Source organism: Sus scrofa, chromosome 11, assembly GCF_000003025.6.
Source record: "Sus scrofa isolate TJ Tabasco breed Duroc chromosome 11, Sscrofa11.1, whole genome shotgun sequence".
Taxonomy (NCBI): domain Eukaryota; kingdom Metazoa; phylum Chordata; class Mammalia; order Artiodactyla; family Suidae; genus Sus; species Sus scrofa.
The window spans coordinates 69,009,611-69,024,718 of record NC_010453.5 but is presented as its reverse complement, the minus strand read 5'-3'; the positions used below and the strand labels follow the sequence as shown (position 1 = coordinate 69,024,718).

General features: G+C 39.9%; 1 protein-coding gene across 2 annotated transcripts in view; it reads right to left on the bottom strand.

Moving 5' to 3' along the window:
- The window catches only part of PCCA (propionyl-CoA carboxylase alpha subunit), a 365,509-nt gene that overhangs the window by 261,713 nt on the left and 88,688 nt on the right, over positions 1-15,108 (bottom strand). The gene's annotated exons all lie outside the window — the stretch shown is intronic.

Sequence of the window (15,108 nt, the reverse complement as noted above, 5' to 3'; positions counted from 1 at the left end):
TGAAAAAGGAAAAATCAGACTGTGTGCAGGGTATCATCAGAGTAAGGTGCCTAACTGTTGATTCTCCTACGACCTTTGGTCAGGGTCAGTATAAAGAATAAATCATGTATTTTACGTCTCATATTCTATCTACTGGCATTGTTGCCTGAAAGGGCTCTTGGCTTCGGAAAGGAGCTTCATTCTTTTGATAAGAATATTATCCAGAGTAGCTACTGCAGTGTGCCGCTTGGACTGCTCTCAGCCATTATGGGTAAAGAGGATTAAACCCACCCAGAGCAGGAGGAGGAAGCAGAACAGGGAATCAACAAGGGGAACCTATGAGGAGATAAATATTTGGGAGATGATATGATGATTTCAACTTCAGACATGCCCAGCTGAGATGCCTGTGGGATAGCTGGGTACCTGTGTTCTGGAGACAGAGGGGTCTAGAGGTTAGAAGAGAAGTCCAGGCTGAGGTATGGATTTTTAAATGCATCAAATACAGGAGGGAATTAAAAATTATACATGAAACCATTCAGATAAAATGTATAGAAAAGCCGGAGGTCCCGTCGTGGCTCAGTGGTTAACAAATCCAACTTGGAACCATGAGGTTGCGGGTTCAATCCCTGGCCTCACTTAGTAGTGGTTTAAGGATCTGGCGTTGTCTGGTGTAGGTCGCAGACAAGGCTCGGATCCCGAGTTGCTGTGGCCGTGGCATAGTCTGACGGCTACAGCTCTGATTAGACCCCTAGCCTGGGAATCTCCCTATGCCACAGGTGTGGCCCTAGAAAAGTCAAAAAAAAAAAAAAAAAAAAAGTATAGAAAAGCCAATGCCTTTAAACACAAGATGTACACTCTCCCTCCTTCCCAAAAGCAAGAGAGAGGGGGAATTTTAGATTCTGAGTTTAAAGCCTCCTTTTCTTTATGTGACAACAGGGATAATAACTACCTTGCTAGCTTGATTGAAGGATTGAATAAAATAATCATGTAAAACACCAAGCTGAGTGCCAACCGTTAGTTCTTGTCCCCTATCCCGAAGTCCTGCTAAAAAGAGAACCCTAGAATGATAAGAAAGATAGGTTCATAGGACCCCAAAATCTAGAGCAGGAACCCAAATAGCAATGATTATCAGTATTAAAAATAAAAGAATGCTAGATAAAAAGCCTCTTTCAGCCATAAGATGCTCATAAAGTACCTCTCCATCAAATGTGTGTAGTTTTTGTTTGTGTCTTTGTTTCTTTTTTTGGCCTCACCTGCAGCATATGGAAGTTGCTGAGGCAAGGGTCGATTCCGAGCCGCAGATGTGACCGGCACTACATCTGTGGCAACACTGGATCCTTAACCCACAGCACCAGGGCCAGGGATTGAACCTGCACCATCATAGAAACAATGCTGATCCTTAATCTGCTGCACCATAGTGGGAACTCCTTGTATAGTGTTTCGGTTTTTGTTTGTTTGTTTGTGGCTGCGCCTGTGGCACATGGAAGTTTCCAGACTAGGGGTGGAATCAGAGCTGGAACCCACACCACAGCCACAGCAAAACTGGGTCTAAGCCTCATCTGCAACCTACGCTGTGCCAGAATTTTAACCCACTGAGCAAGACCAGGGCTTGGACCCACATCCTCATGGATGCTATGTCAGGTTCTTAACCCACTGAGCCACAATGGGAACTGCATATAGTTTTAATAGAAACTTATTGTCTTAAAAAAGAAAAAATTTTACTGGAAACCCTCAAAATGTAAAGCACATACAAAAATGGACCTGTTCTCTAAGAGGAGAAAGTGGTAGTAGGACCACATCTCCAAATACGCTATGTCTCTAGCTGGATAAGCTAGTCATCTTGGAGCAGAGCAACCACCATACTCTATCCCAAACCTACAACTCAGTAAACCCTAAGTCAAGAGGGACCAATCGTGTTTCAACTGAATATGGAAAGAACTGTCTTTCCATATTCTCACTTACTTGCTAGGATGGAAGAATTTTTACAGCATAAGTAAATGCTGTTTTAAATACCACTATGACAGGCAATGTAATCAAGCAATCAGAATACCCACACAAAGAGCTGAAGAAATAACATAAATGAGAACATCCACAACACATTATGATTATACAGTAAAACTTCTGATTAACAAGAGCCCAACAGCCAGAAACCACTGATTAACCAGACTTTTCCCATGCATTTTAATTTGAGGAAAACTACTAACCCCAAAATGCAAAATTACAAAAAAAAGGAAAAAAAAAACCTCACATCAAGCGTTCAGTGACTATTCTTTTTCCAACCAACACAAAGAAATATAGCCAGTACACTGAGTAACTACTCAAACAGATGTTTCAATGGACTAACTTCCCTTTTATCTATATGTTTTGGTAGTACTCCCTGGCTTAAGCCTTTAAATGTAATTAAAGCAAATTGAGAAAGCAGTATGCTAGCTCCTGACTCCCATAATTCTTTGACCAAAAAAGCAAGGATAGGACAGAATGGTAATTGCAAAGTGATGTTTCAAAAGTCCTAAGTTCTTGACCAAAGACAAGTGTGTGATTTAGAGTTTAGGCCAAAATGCATCCACTAATAACCTTTCAATACTCTATGTACTCTTAACCCTGTATATTTTGTTATCCATTTCCCTTAATCACCAGTATGTCTCTCTGACATACGATAGCAATAATGTTAACTTCAAAAAAATGTGCTTTCCAAAGACCCTGTTAATTTACCATAAATGATAAACACAATACTTGAATGCAGATAATTATAAAAAGGTCATGAAAAAAGTGGCATTTTTCATCATCATTGGAAAACACTTTAATAGTGGTACACAAGAAAGACATTACAGGAAGCTTAAATCACTGCTCTAAGATTGCTTTCATTTTCTAAGTTCTGTGATTTTTATGGCTCTGGTCAAATTTTTTTTTCTTTTTTGGCCACCCTGAGGCATATGGAGTTCCTGGGCCACCGATGAGATCCGAGCAGCAGTTGCAACCTACGCCACAGCTGTGGCAATGCTGGAGCCTTAACCCACTGTGCCAGGTCAGGGATTGAACCTCTGTCCCAAGGCTCCAGAGAAGCTGCTGATCCCCTTGTGCCACAGCAGGAAATCTGGCTCTGGTCAAATTTTGATAGAAGAACAGGAAAAAGTGTTGGGTTTGAGCAGTATGTTCGGGAAATAGAGATTTAATTTATAATAGGCTTTATATTGCAACTAAAGAATAGAAATAATCATCATCTGTAAAAATTTAAATGTCCGATATATAATTCACTCTCAGAAAAACCGTGACAGCTGGCACATTGCTATCCTATGAATTCAGATATTTTTTTCAATGTAGACACTTTAGGCTCACAAAGAATTCTACTTGGATAACGATAAAACCAGGGTCAGACAGACAGGAGACAGGGAAACTGCTAAACTGCCCAAAGGACCTAGATTCTGGACTTTAATCTTTATTCCCTGCTAAAAGAAAAATGAACTTCTGGTAGAAAAGGCCAGTTCCGGAACTGGTGCTGAGAAGTTAGCACCTGAGAAGACCAACTGAGTCAGTGAGTTAATATAGTTATCTCAAAAGACATTAGTAGATAAAAATGGTTACCTACTGGATGCGTTGATAACAAAATGAGCATAAAAAAAAACAACAGCAACTATAAGGTTAACTCATCTTTTCAAGACCTCAGAATAAACTGCTATCTCTGTTCAAGTATTTGAATTTCTTAGACATGTGTCACCTATTTTAAAAAACATACAGCTCTTTAAATAGTAACACAGAGGAAAACTAATTTCACACATAAAACTAAGCAAAATAAAAATGTCAAGGTAAATACCATACAGTTTTTACAAGAAGAAAATAAGGATTAGAATAACATCCATGGAGGAAAAAAAAAGTGCCAGAAAGACATGCTAACACAGCAAATCAAAACAATCACCTACAGTGTTCCCACTGTGGAGCAGTGGGATAAGAATCTGTCTGCAGCAGCTCAGGTGGCTGAGGAAGCATGGGTTTGATCCCTGGCCTGGCACAGTGGGTTAAAGGATCCAGTGTTGCCACAGCTGCAAGCCCAGGCAGCAGCTGCAGCTCAGATTCAATCCCTGGCCCGGGAATTTCCATATGCCCCGGGTGCAGCCATTAAAAAAACCAAACTGTCACCCAATATTTCAAAACAAGTACATTTAAAAATAATAGGAAAATATGAAATAGGATAAATAAGAATTAGAAATGCTCAGAAATACGGTGACAGACCTAAAGATAAAATTAGAAATGTAAAAGAAAATAATTTTGGAAATAAAGACTAAAATAGAAGGAAAGCATGATTAAAAAAAAAAAAAAACAACAACAACAACAACAAATAATGCCTTACAAGAAATAGAGTCAAAGGTTTTTTTTTTTTTGGCATTATAGGGCTCCATCCACGGCATATGGAAGTTTCCAGGCTAGGGGTCAAATCAGAGCTGCATCTGCAACCTACACCACAGCTCATGGCAATGCCGGATCCCTAACCCACTGAGAAAGGCTAGGGATCAAACCTGCATCCTCATGGATACTAGTCAGGTTCATGACCACTGTGTCACCATGGGAACTCCCAAAGGAGGAAATTTTTTAAAAATATAAAGATTTTTTTAAAGATGCAAGAGAAAATGACAAATACTAAAGATAAACAAAGAACATCCAACATACACAGAAAAGGACTCTTTGAGGGGGGAAAGCTAAAAGAAAAAAAAAAAAAACACACAACACTAACTCAAACAAATAACTCATACAAATATTATATATAACTCATACAAATATTCTTAAAATTGAAAATACATATCAAACTTATTACAGCATGCCTGAAAGATTCAACCCAGAATGAACGAGCACCATGATACATTCTGGCAATAAGAAAAAGAAAAAAAGAGGAAAAAAATATGACTTATGCCAAAAAACAAGTTTATATTACCACCAGACTTTGATAGTAATAATTCACACCAAAAGAAAATAGAGTAATGTACTCCACTGACTAAGATAGTCAAGAAAGTAAAGTATGAGCTGAGGATATTTATTTATGACCACACCTGCAGCATGCAGAAGTTCCAGGTCAGGGATCTAACCCACAGCACGGCGGTGGGCTATCATTTCCCCATCCCTGAAAACAGGAATTCTAAATATGCAAAAATAAGGATACACGTTAACAAAGAAGAGGTTAAGTGAAAGTTCTATCATCTTGCATTTTAATTGGAAGCATCACTATGAACACAGGAGATATTTTTATCTCACTTAAAATACAGGCTATATTTATAGCTTGATATACTGTTATATATCACATATTCGAAAAAGTACACATTTTAGTAATATAGATATTTATTATATAATATCTATATGACTTTTTTTCTGAGGCAAGAAGTAGATTTATTAAGATAGGATGCCTGTGAGAGACGCAAGGGGGCAGGCAAGGAGGCTCTGCCCTATACAACATATTAAATTTGTTTTATAGATACCCTACTTGGGCTTGGGGTTAGCATTATAATCTAAATATACATATATATTAAAAATATTTGACATGTTATACATTCTATTAATATAATAGAGTTAATGTAACACATACAGTACCTGCAATGAACATATATAACATGAAACATCTGTGAAAACTCTGTTAATACACATATTTTATTTCCTAGGCCCATAAACTAAAAAGGCCTAGAAACAACGATCCGCAGCAGCAAGGACCATGCCTGCCACCCCAACTGTGGTCTCCAAATGCCATTAAAACAGACCAATGCATCTTAAAAAGATGGCTGATTAAAGGCCTGGAGCAAGAAATGTAAAACATGAGCCTCAAATATCTTGTCAGATCAGAGAGCGCGGAAGCTGTAAAAGATTATGAGGGTCAAGTCAGAAAGACCATGAGCCAACGTCAAACTCCCCCAGGCCAAAGAGGGGCAACTTGAGCTTCACTAACGATTCCGACAGAATTTAAACCTATGAAATATGTTTAAATCTACGACTGTACAATGAAAGTTCTAAAAAGAACTGGTTAACTTTGAAGGATAAGGACCAACTCATTACCTCAAAAACTAGTAAATAAAGGTAAAGAGTTACACACTTATCTTGCTCTTTCTACATGAATTACACCACTAGGAAAGCAAACAGTAAATGAAGGGAAGGGTCTCTTTACAAATACATTCCAATTAATTAATGAAAAAGATCTCAAATTAAAATATCACCATTTTGCAATCTAATGAAGTAGCAGCTACAGGCAGTAAACATCAAAGTCTGCTTGGATCTTAAAAAGTGCTAACAAGACGTGCTTTCTACAGTCCCGGTCAAAGGAACTGAAACCTATATCTGATCCTATTTCTGAATCCAGGTTGCCAGTCTACAGGAAATACCAAGAACGGAGGAAAACGTTGAACGGCACCATGATTCTGCAATCAGCTAAGTCAAGACTGAGAGAAACTCTAAGGTCTAACAGCCTAAGGTTCTTCACCTGATAAACTGGAAGGAAGAGAAAGGTATGCAAGGAGAACCTAGGGACTGAGAGAAATTGCGAAGACATATCAAAGCTGAACCTAAATGGGCGAGACAAATCATAGCGTCTAGGGATGCACATCTGGACAATAAAATGATGCTAATATGCCAATGATTCTGTAAAAGTCCAAGTAGTGGGTCCATGTAGGGGGAGATCAGAGGTGAGGACGGAGAAGGTCACCTGGATAGACCTTCCAGGATTCAGGGCAAACGTCTCATGTCTGGACCTATGTAATAGTTAACAGGATTCTCTGCCTTAAGCAAACTACATATTTGTTTTATGTAGTTTTTTCTGTCTTTGCTTTTACAATAAAAATTTTGAAAACAATTTCAGAGTAGCCACCAGCTTGCAGGAGTAAAACAAACACCTGGACCAGGAGCAGCTCCAGCCAACGAGGTGCTTCTCAGACCAGTTTGCTAACCTCTTCATGGGCCTTTTTAGCTTGAAAGAGAGAGAGAAGTGTATTCTCATGTCTGCTGAGATGCGTTAGTAGATCCTTATTTTGTACAAAGTACAGCATGGAGAAACCACACCAACTACTGCCACTATGGCCTAAATACGAAAACTATCAAATGCAAAAACATTATCTTTGCTGGCTGACATGGACACTCTCCAGCCTCTGCGGCATCACTACTTCCAAAATACTGAAATTCTGTCTTTGTATGAGGTCCGAGAAGAGCTCACAAGGATGGTTGCAGAAGGGGTGGTCAGGGATTCCATCTGACTAGTGTTTGCAAAGGAAAAGGATCTTTCCAATGCTGCCGAAATCAGAGAGGCGCTGGGACCGCATTTCCTAAGCAACAGCAGCTAGTTCCTCAGGCCACCTGTCCCAGCAGTGGAGGAGCACTGGACTGCTGTCCAACCCACGAGGAAATCAGAAATCCACCGGCAGAACTCCAGCTCCTCCTGCTTTCCTCCTCTTCCCTCTCACCACCTCCACTTAATGGCCCTGTGGCCAACTGTGCTCCCTGTGGACTCAGTGCTGGAAGCTGTAGTTCGTGAAGCTTCTGGTCACAACACATCACACTATACAGCAAATGTGACAGATGTAACCTGCAAACTGATTTCTTTATTTACTGTAAATAGTGTTTGCTTCTCTGGCGCTTGTTGCGATATTACTCAGCCCTTTTTATTTTATTTTATTTTATTTATTTATTTATTTTGGTCTTTTTGCTATTTCTTTGGGCCGCTCCCACGGCATATGGAGGTTCCCAGGCTAGGGGTCAAATTGGAGCTGTAGTCACTGGCCTACGCCAGAGCCACAGCAACTCGGGATCCGAGCCGTGTCTGCAACCTACACCACAGCTCACGGCAACGCCGGATCATTGTTCCTGGCGCAGTGGTTAACGAATCCGACTAGGAACCATGAGGTTGTGGATTCGGTCCCTGCCCTTGCTCAGCCCTTTTTAAAGTTAAAAACAAACTCAATTCAGTGTCAGGCAAGTTGGCCCTTGGGCGCTAAAGCCTTACGGCATAAAAGAGGGAAGGCTCCTCCTCCCAGCTTACAACACAGCTGATGGAACCTATTGTGGTGGTTAGTTTTTAAGCTGCACTCAGTATGCTTTTAAAACTAATCATTGGAAATAAAAGATAAAGTGGGTTAAGGATCCCGCGTTGCCATGAGCTGGAGTGTAGGTCGCAGACGCGGCTCAGATCCCATGTTGCTGGGGCTGTGTGTAGGCCGGCAGCTGCAGCTTGGAGCTCCAACTCCACCCCTAGCCTGGGAACTTCCATAAGCTGAACCTGTGGCCCTAAAAAAAAGAAAGAAAGAAAGAAGAAAACAGAAGAACACTTGAACACAGAGATGGGAGAAACGTTCCCACGGTAGTGATCATCAGTAAATCCCAGCCCACTGGGGTCTCTCCTAGGCGGCGGGGTACGTTCTGGGTACAGATGAGCGCGCCGGCTGTGGAGTGTGCATGATAAGAGACCAGAGTACGCATCCTAATTCCTTTTCCTCAACACTGACTGTGGAACAGCCATAAAGAGGGGTGCATCACCATCCCAGAAGAAGGTGCCATCAGCCTCCAGCCCCCTACAATTATAAGAGTCATTGTCTTTAAGAGCTAGTCAGCCCACTGCAAATTAAAAACCCAATTTGTGTGACTCACTGGCATAAAAACCTTAAGGAACTGGACTGTTGGGGGGCTGAGCAGTGGAAGGGGGGCAAAGGTTCTGTAAAATTCTAAATATAAACTTATAAACTAGCACAGTTTTCCAATTTGTTGGGGATGCTCACTGCAAGATCAGCTGAAATCTAATGACATATTTACACTGTGACGCTGTTCAACCAAAGCAATCTGTGTATTTCTCTTTCAGTATTACCAGTATCTGGATTTCATTCAGTCTAATGTATATTTTGTATTAAGTGTCTACTTGGCACAATGCACTCAAGTAATATTATTACTTCCAGATGATAGCCATGTACAATATTTAGTTAGGAAATAGAAGAGTGGTAACTTTCCACACTGTAACAATTGGCAGAAGTCAGGTTTTCTAGTGAAGGAATATAGTTAAATAGGAAACCTTGTTTTTCCGTGCATAGGAAGTTAACAATACAGCTAAAGGAGACTTTCCATCTCTAATATTGGACAATGGAAAGATTTCCATTTCTATTTTTCAGCTAGTATCATGTCAAAAAATTGTTAAATTTCTTTCACTAAATGTTTCCGGCTACTATATAAAGGATTCTGATAAAGGTACTTAGGACAAAGAAGAGGGTCTGGGTATTTATCAATTTAATAGAAACTATTAAAGTAAACAAAGCATAAATCTCTCTCTTGTAAGCGTTTCAGGCTCATGGGGAAATATTTTACTTTTTAAAAATTCTAGTTATTACATTACTTTACATATTAATTTTGAAAATGTTCTTTCCATTTTACAAGACTAAGACTGAAGTTTGTCAGTGTCTGCCATTTTTTGGTGCATATCTGACTTCTTTTTTTCCTTTCCCTGCGATCAGCACTGATACCTATTTCCAGAGCCTCCTCGACTGTTAAGAAGAAAGAGGCTGGGCAGTTCACCTGCCAAGTTCCACCCTCTTTGTGCAGATGAGGACACTAAAAAGAGATGAGTTAACAGAAAACTGAGTGGGCTGTTAACCTTTTTCTTCTTCGGGAAATGTAGATGCAATAACATTTCCAGCTGAAAGACTCATTCAAAGCTCCTAAGGTTTAAGAATGCAAATGAAGTATTCCGTCTTTTCTGTGCCTGGAGGTGTGATGTGAGAAAACAGAAAGAGGTTTCTCGGATTAGCTTCACGGATCTGCTTTATCATGTAAAGTCTCAGACGGGGTGCAGTGACAAGAATTAAAAAGAAACAATATAGAAAACACCCAGAGAAAATAAATTCGGTAACTTCTTTTGCAATGGAGCTAAGAAAATCAGAGTTAACTAAAAAGTCAGACTTCAGGATAAATTTTAGCCTCCCTCCTTTAAAGAAAGCCTAGTTTTAATATTAGAACATTTAAAAAATATATTAGCAAGATATGGACAATCAATTCAATGACATTAAATTTCCTGGGATGAAACTGTTAAATATATCACTCAGCTACGTGGCATTTTCAGGAAAGTTATTTTTGCTTTATAATACAACAGTAATAATGCTTTAATTAAAGATGCAGGTACAATTATGAACTTCCTGTAGACTTTTCATATAGATTAATCTACTTAATGTTTGAAATATGTAGACAGGATTTTATATTGAAATGTTTTTTAAATTAAAACTTGGATATCGAAAATTTAAATTTGTTTATATAAAATTGTGTATGTAAAACCTTGAACTTTTAATAATTAAGAACTGGGTCAAACAAGCTATGAGATTCATGACCTGAGACCCCAAACTGTGTAAACCCACAAGCAATTCTATTTTAAATACAATACTTATATAAGATTTAATTCATATTTAATGGGGCTACCTGTGGGAATGTGTTTGTGTTCCAGTAATTCTTTATATATTTTTTTTTTCTTTTTCTTCTTTTTAGTGCCACACCTGTGGAACATGTAAGTTACCAGGCCAGGGGGTAAATCGGAGCTGGGACTGCAGGCCTATACCGCAGCCACAGCAACATGAGATCCAAGCTGCATCTGTGACCTATACCGGATCCTTAACCCACTGAGCGAGGCCAGGGATCGAACCTGTATCCTCATGGATACTAGTTAGATTTGTTTCTGCTGTGCCACAACAGGAACTCCTGTGTTCCAGCAATTTTAATAAACTTTAATAAATTTTTAAAAAATCTTTAAAGGAGTTCCCGCCGTGGCTCAGCAGTAATGAACCCAACAAGGATCCTTGAGGACGTGGATCCAATTCCTGGCCTCGCTCAGTGGGTTAGAGGATCCATCGTTGCCATGAGATGTGGAATAGGTCACAGACACAACCTGGATCTGGTGTTGCTGGGGCTGTGGTATTTGACCCCTACCCTGGGAACTTCCATGTGCTGCACCTGCAGCCCTAAAAAGAAAAAAAAAATCTTTAAAGATGCAGGTACAAATGTTAAAATGTTTCCTCTAGATGTATTTTTTAAGAGGATAAGGTAAGCTTCACATTTAAAGCTGGTTATATATTGCTAAGGTTCTCCTTATGTAAACTGGTCATAAATTATTTAGTTATGAAGCTGTAATTTCCTTCTTTTGCATTTCTCATAAAATACTTTTATTTTATATCGTTACAATCTGGATGTTAAACATGAGTGGCTTTCATTTCTCCCTGATCCAATTATTTTTATTGTTTCATGAATACTAAAATGAATTGGTACTTTTAGATGTAAAACCAATTTTTCCAGTTCAAATTTGGAGTATACCTTAACAACCTTAACAACCTTGGAATTAGATGAGCATTTTCACCGTTTATTTTTTTAATCTAAGATTTAATAATGCTCTAATTAGCAGGAGGGAATGTTAACGTAGATGCCTCCTGACTCACCTTCCTGTTCTTTCCTCACAGTCCATTACCATTGACGGCTGGCAGTGGATAAGAACAGCAAGTGATAAACTGGTGAAAGGCTAGAGATCTTGTGTTTAGTCCCAACATTAGATACGAATTTTAATTTCTAAACCTTTTACATTGGTCTGGGAGATTATCTGAATTAGGTACTCTACTTCCTTTGAAAACATTTATGAATTTCTTTTAAAACTTGTCACAAGTAGAAGTCCTTCCACCCTCCTTGCTTAATTTACAGCTTTCTGGAACACATCAAGTTTTCAGTACCAGTGCTGGACAGAAATGAGAGTCGTGTGGTTTGAATAAAGCACGCTCTACCTACAGTGGAGATATTCTTTTTTGTTAGCACATTTAATTGCTGTGCTCTAATACAGCCTACATTATAAAGCTGATTTCAAATAATGAATGGAATGGTAAAAAAAAAAAAATGCAGAGATCATGATTTTCAGTTAATTGCCTTGAGCAACTCAGTAGTTCCTCACACTACTCAGCACTAGTCCAACCCACCAACCTGCTCCTTTCATCCTTTATTTTCGTTATTAACAAGAATGCAGTGAAATGAAAATGATAATAAGATGTAGTGGAATGACCCAAGCAGAGGTTAATTTACCTCTAGGTAGGAAACTTTTTAAAGTCTGAAGGAAAGAAGAGAACAAGGAATGCATTAATATTAACAATAACAACAATATGTATTTATTTACCAACTTATTTAGCACTGTTTAGAAGGCACTGTGTAAGGTTCACTGTATCCTAAAAATCATTTTACAGTAGATAAACATTTCAGTCATCAGGTTCTAGTCAGTTTACAAAGTTATAACGTCTTTGATTTATTTTAAATTACACAGTAAGATAACTTACACTGTCTACCATTTCACAGTTTTTTAAGTTTTATAAAATTTTTGTATTGAGGTATAGCTGATTTATAGTATTATACAGGTTTTAGGTGAACGACCATGGTGATTCAAATATTTTTAAGATTATTCTCCATTATAATTATTATAAAATACTGGCTACATTTCCTACACTATACAATATATCCCTTTAGTTTATGTATTTTTAGTTTATGTATTTTTTTTTTTTTTTGTCTTTTTGCCTTTTCTTGGGCCAGTCCTGTGGCATATGGAGGTTCCCAGGCTAGGGGTCCAATCAGAGCTGTAGCCGCCGGCCTACGCCAGAGCCACAGCAACGCAGGATCCGAGCCGTGTCTGCAGCCTACACCACAGCTCACGGCAACGCCGGATCGTTAACCCACTGAGCAAGGGCAGGGACCGAACCCGCAACTTCATGGTTCCTAGTTGGATTCGTTAACCACTGAGCCACGAAGGGAACTCCCTGTAAGGTGTACCTCCTAATCCCCTACTCTGATTTGTTCCTATCTTATTTCCTCTCCCCGCTATTAACTACTAGTTTGTTCTCTGTATCTGTAAGTCTGTTTCTTTTTTGTTATACTCATTAGTTTATTTTTTAGCTTTCACATATAAGTGATAACACATAGAATTTGTCTTTCTCTGTCTGACTTATTTTCTCAAGCATAATACTCTCCAGGTCCATCCATACTGTTGCAATTGGCCAAATTTCATTTTTTTTTAAATGGCTGAGTAGGTATTTCACTGTATATCTAATACATATGGTTATCTACGCCATAACCATTCATCTGCTAGGATGTTTCCATAGCTTCTTTTTTTTAATGGCCAAACCCATGGCATACTGAAGTTCCAGATCCTTACTCAACCTTAACCCACTGCTCCAGGCCAGAGATCAAACCCACGACACCACAGGGACACCAGATCCTTAACCCACTGCACCACAGCAGGAACTCTGAGGTTGCTTCCATATCTTGGTTACTGTAAATGATGCTGCTATAAACTCTGGGTGTGTGTATCTTTTTCAATTAGTGTTTTTTTACATCATTTTCCCTCAAAAAAAACACCAGGGCTAAGAAACCAGCAGGACAAAAACAGTCATCTCTACTTAACAAGTCAGTAAAATTAGGATCTGAGAGATGAAATCAATTGCCCACCATGCCTCAACAGGAAAAGTGACAGAAACAAGACTAACACCCAAATCAGTGTTTTCAGCTGTGACGCTGCTGCCTTCTCATGGCCCCAGTTCAGGTGGCCAGCACTTACTCAAAAAGGCAAATACCATGTGCTAACTCCTGGGAAATATCAGACCTAAGTCTGCCCAACACGGTGCCAGGACGCACCCGTCGACTAGTGCCTCTTTTCACTCTCCAAGCACGCTGCTTCGGACAGACCTGGTTTCTGAACGCAAGGAGTTTATAGCGTAGTAGAACAAACAAGACGCAGCAAACAATAAAAACAATAAATGGTAGAGAGTAGTAAATGCACGAAAAGAAGTCAAAAAACAAAAATCAGGCGCTGTGAACAGAGTCCAGCGGGGGAATCAAGGAAGGCCTCACAAAAAGGGTAACATTTGAAGGAAAAAAGACAACTAGGGTTTGGAGAAGGTGCTTGGGCAAACATTAGGTATACAGCAAACACCCTCGCTGGTCTGTAAACTGTGAATCAGAGAATCACGATGAACCTACACACAACCAGTCTTCTTCCTGGAGGGTCTCCTCCCTTTCTTTTAAGTCTTACAACAACCAGATCCCAAGTGTGTAGTTCGGCTTTCACCTGCAGCCATGCCTTCACCCTACAAATACCTGCTTACTACCCACTCTGCGTCAGGTACTGTGTTAAATCTGGGGAAACAAGGACCCGACCAGATGGAGATGTATCACCATCTTTAGGTGACAAACCAACTAAGATGACACAATACAACAAGCCATTAAAATCACAATAAAGCATGGGTGCTGTGATGGAGAAGTTTAGTCGTAACTCTAAGAAACTAAAAACGGTCAAGTAGAATAAAGAGTACGCGGACAGAAACTGTTAGCCATGTCACCAAGAGTTTCTTGTAATGACCCCTCTACACATCAAGTGGCAATATTTGTCGTCAACAGCATACACAATAAAAGGATTCTTTCCAGATAAAATTTCCCTCCTGTTTGCCTCAGAGAATTTTTCCCTTCTGTTCGTATTAGACGCTGCTACAATCTCGGCATGCTCAGGTCATCTGATAGTTCTGTCTTTCTCAGAAAGTCCAAGCGGGGCCTTTCTAACGCGCCAGGGAAGTAAGACTTGAGAATGCAATCTCTCCCTTCCACTCAAGCCATATGCCTGATGAGGGAGAAGACTAGTAACGCCATATACAGCCGACGAAGCATCATTTCTTACACCAACAGCTAGTAAACAAGCACAAACATTAATGTCGGCGAAACAACAGCCCCAAATGCTCCACCAGCCAGTGCGACTCCCTTGGAAGGTGCGCTCTCGCCGCCTGACAAGCCTTTGGGGTCCACGTTATGACCGACACCACCTGCACACCCCTCCCCTCCCAGAGCTCTCGAATCAAACAGAAGAACCAAAGAGGCAGGGTTTCAAATTGTGATCTTGTACAGAAGAAGGGCAGGAATTAGAAGCCGTAGAGCATAATGGTTAAGAGCAGAGACTGTGGGAGTCTGCCTGAACCCCACTTCTAGCATAAACTACATGGTTGGCCTTGGACAACCTCGGAATACCACGTAGTGCCTCCAGTTCGGTAATTGCGGGGATTAAATAATTCGTTCCTGCAAAGTCCCTGGGGCAGAGGGCACCCTAAGCAGCCGCTAGGGAACTGTCAAGGGCTT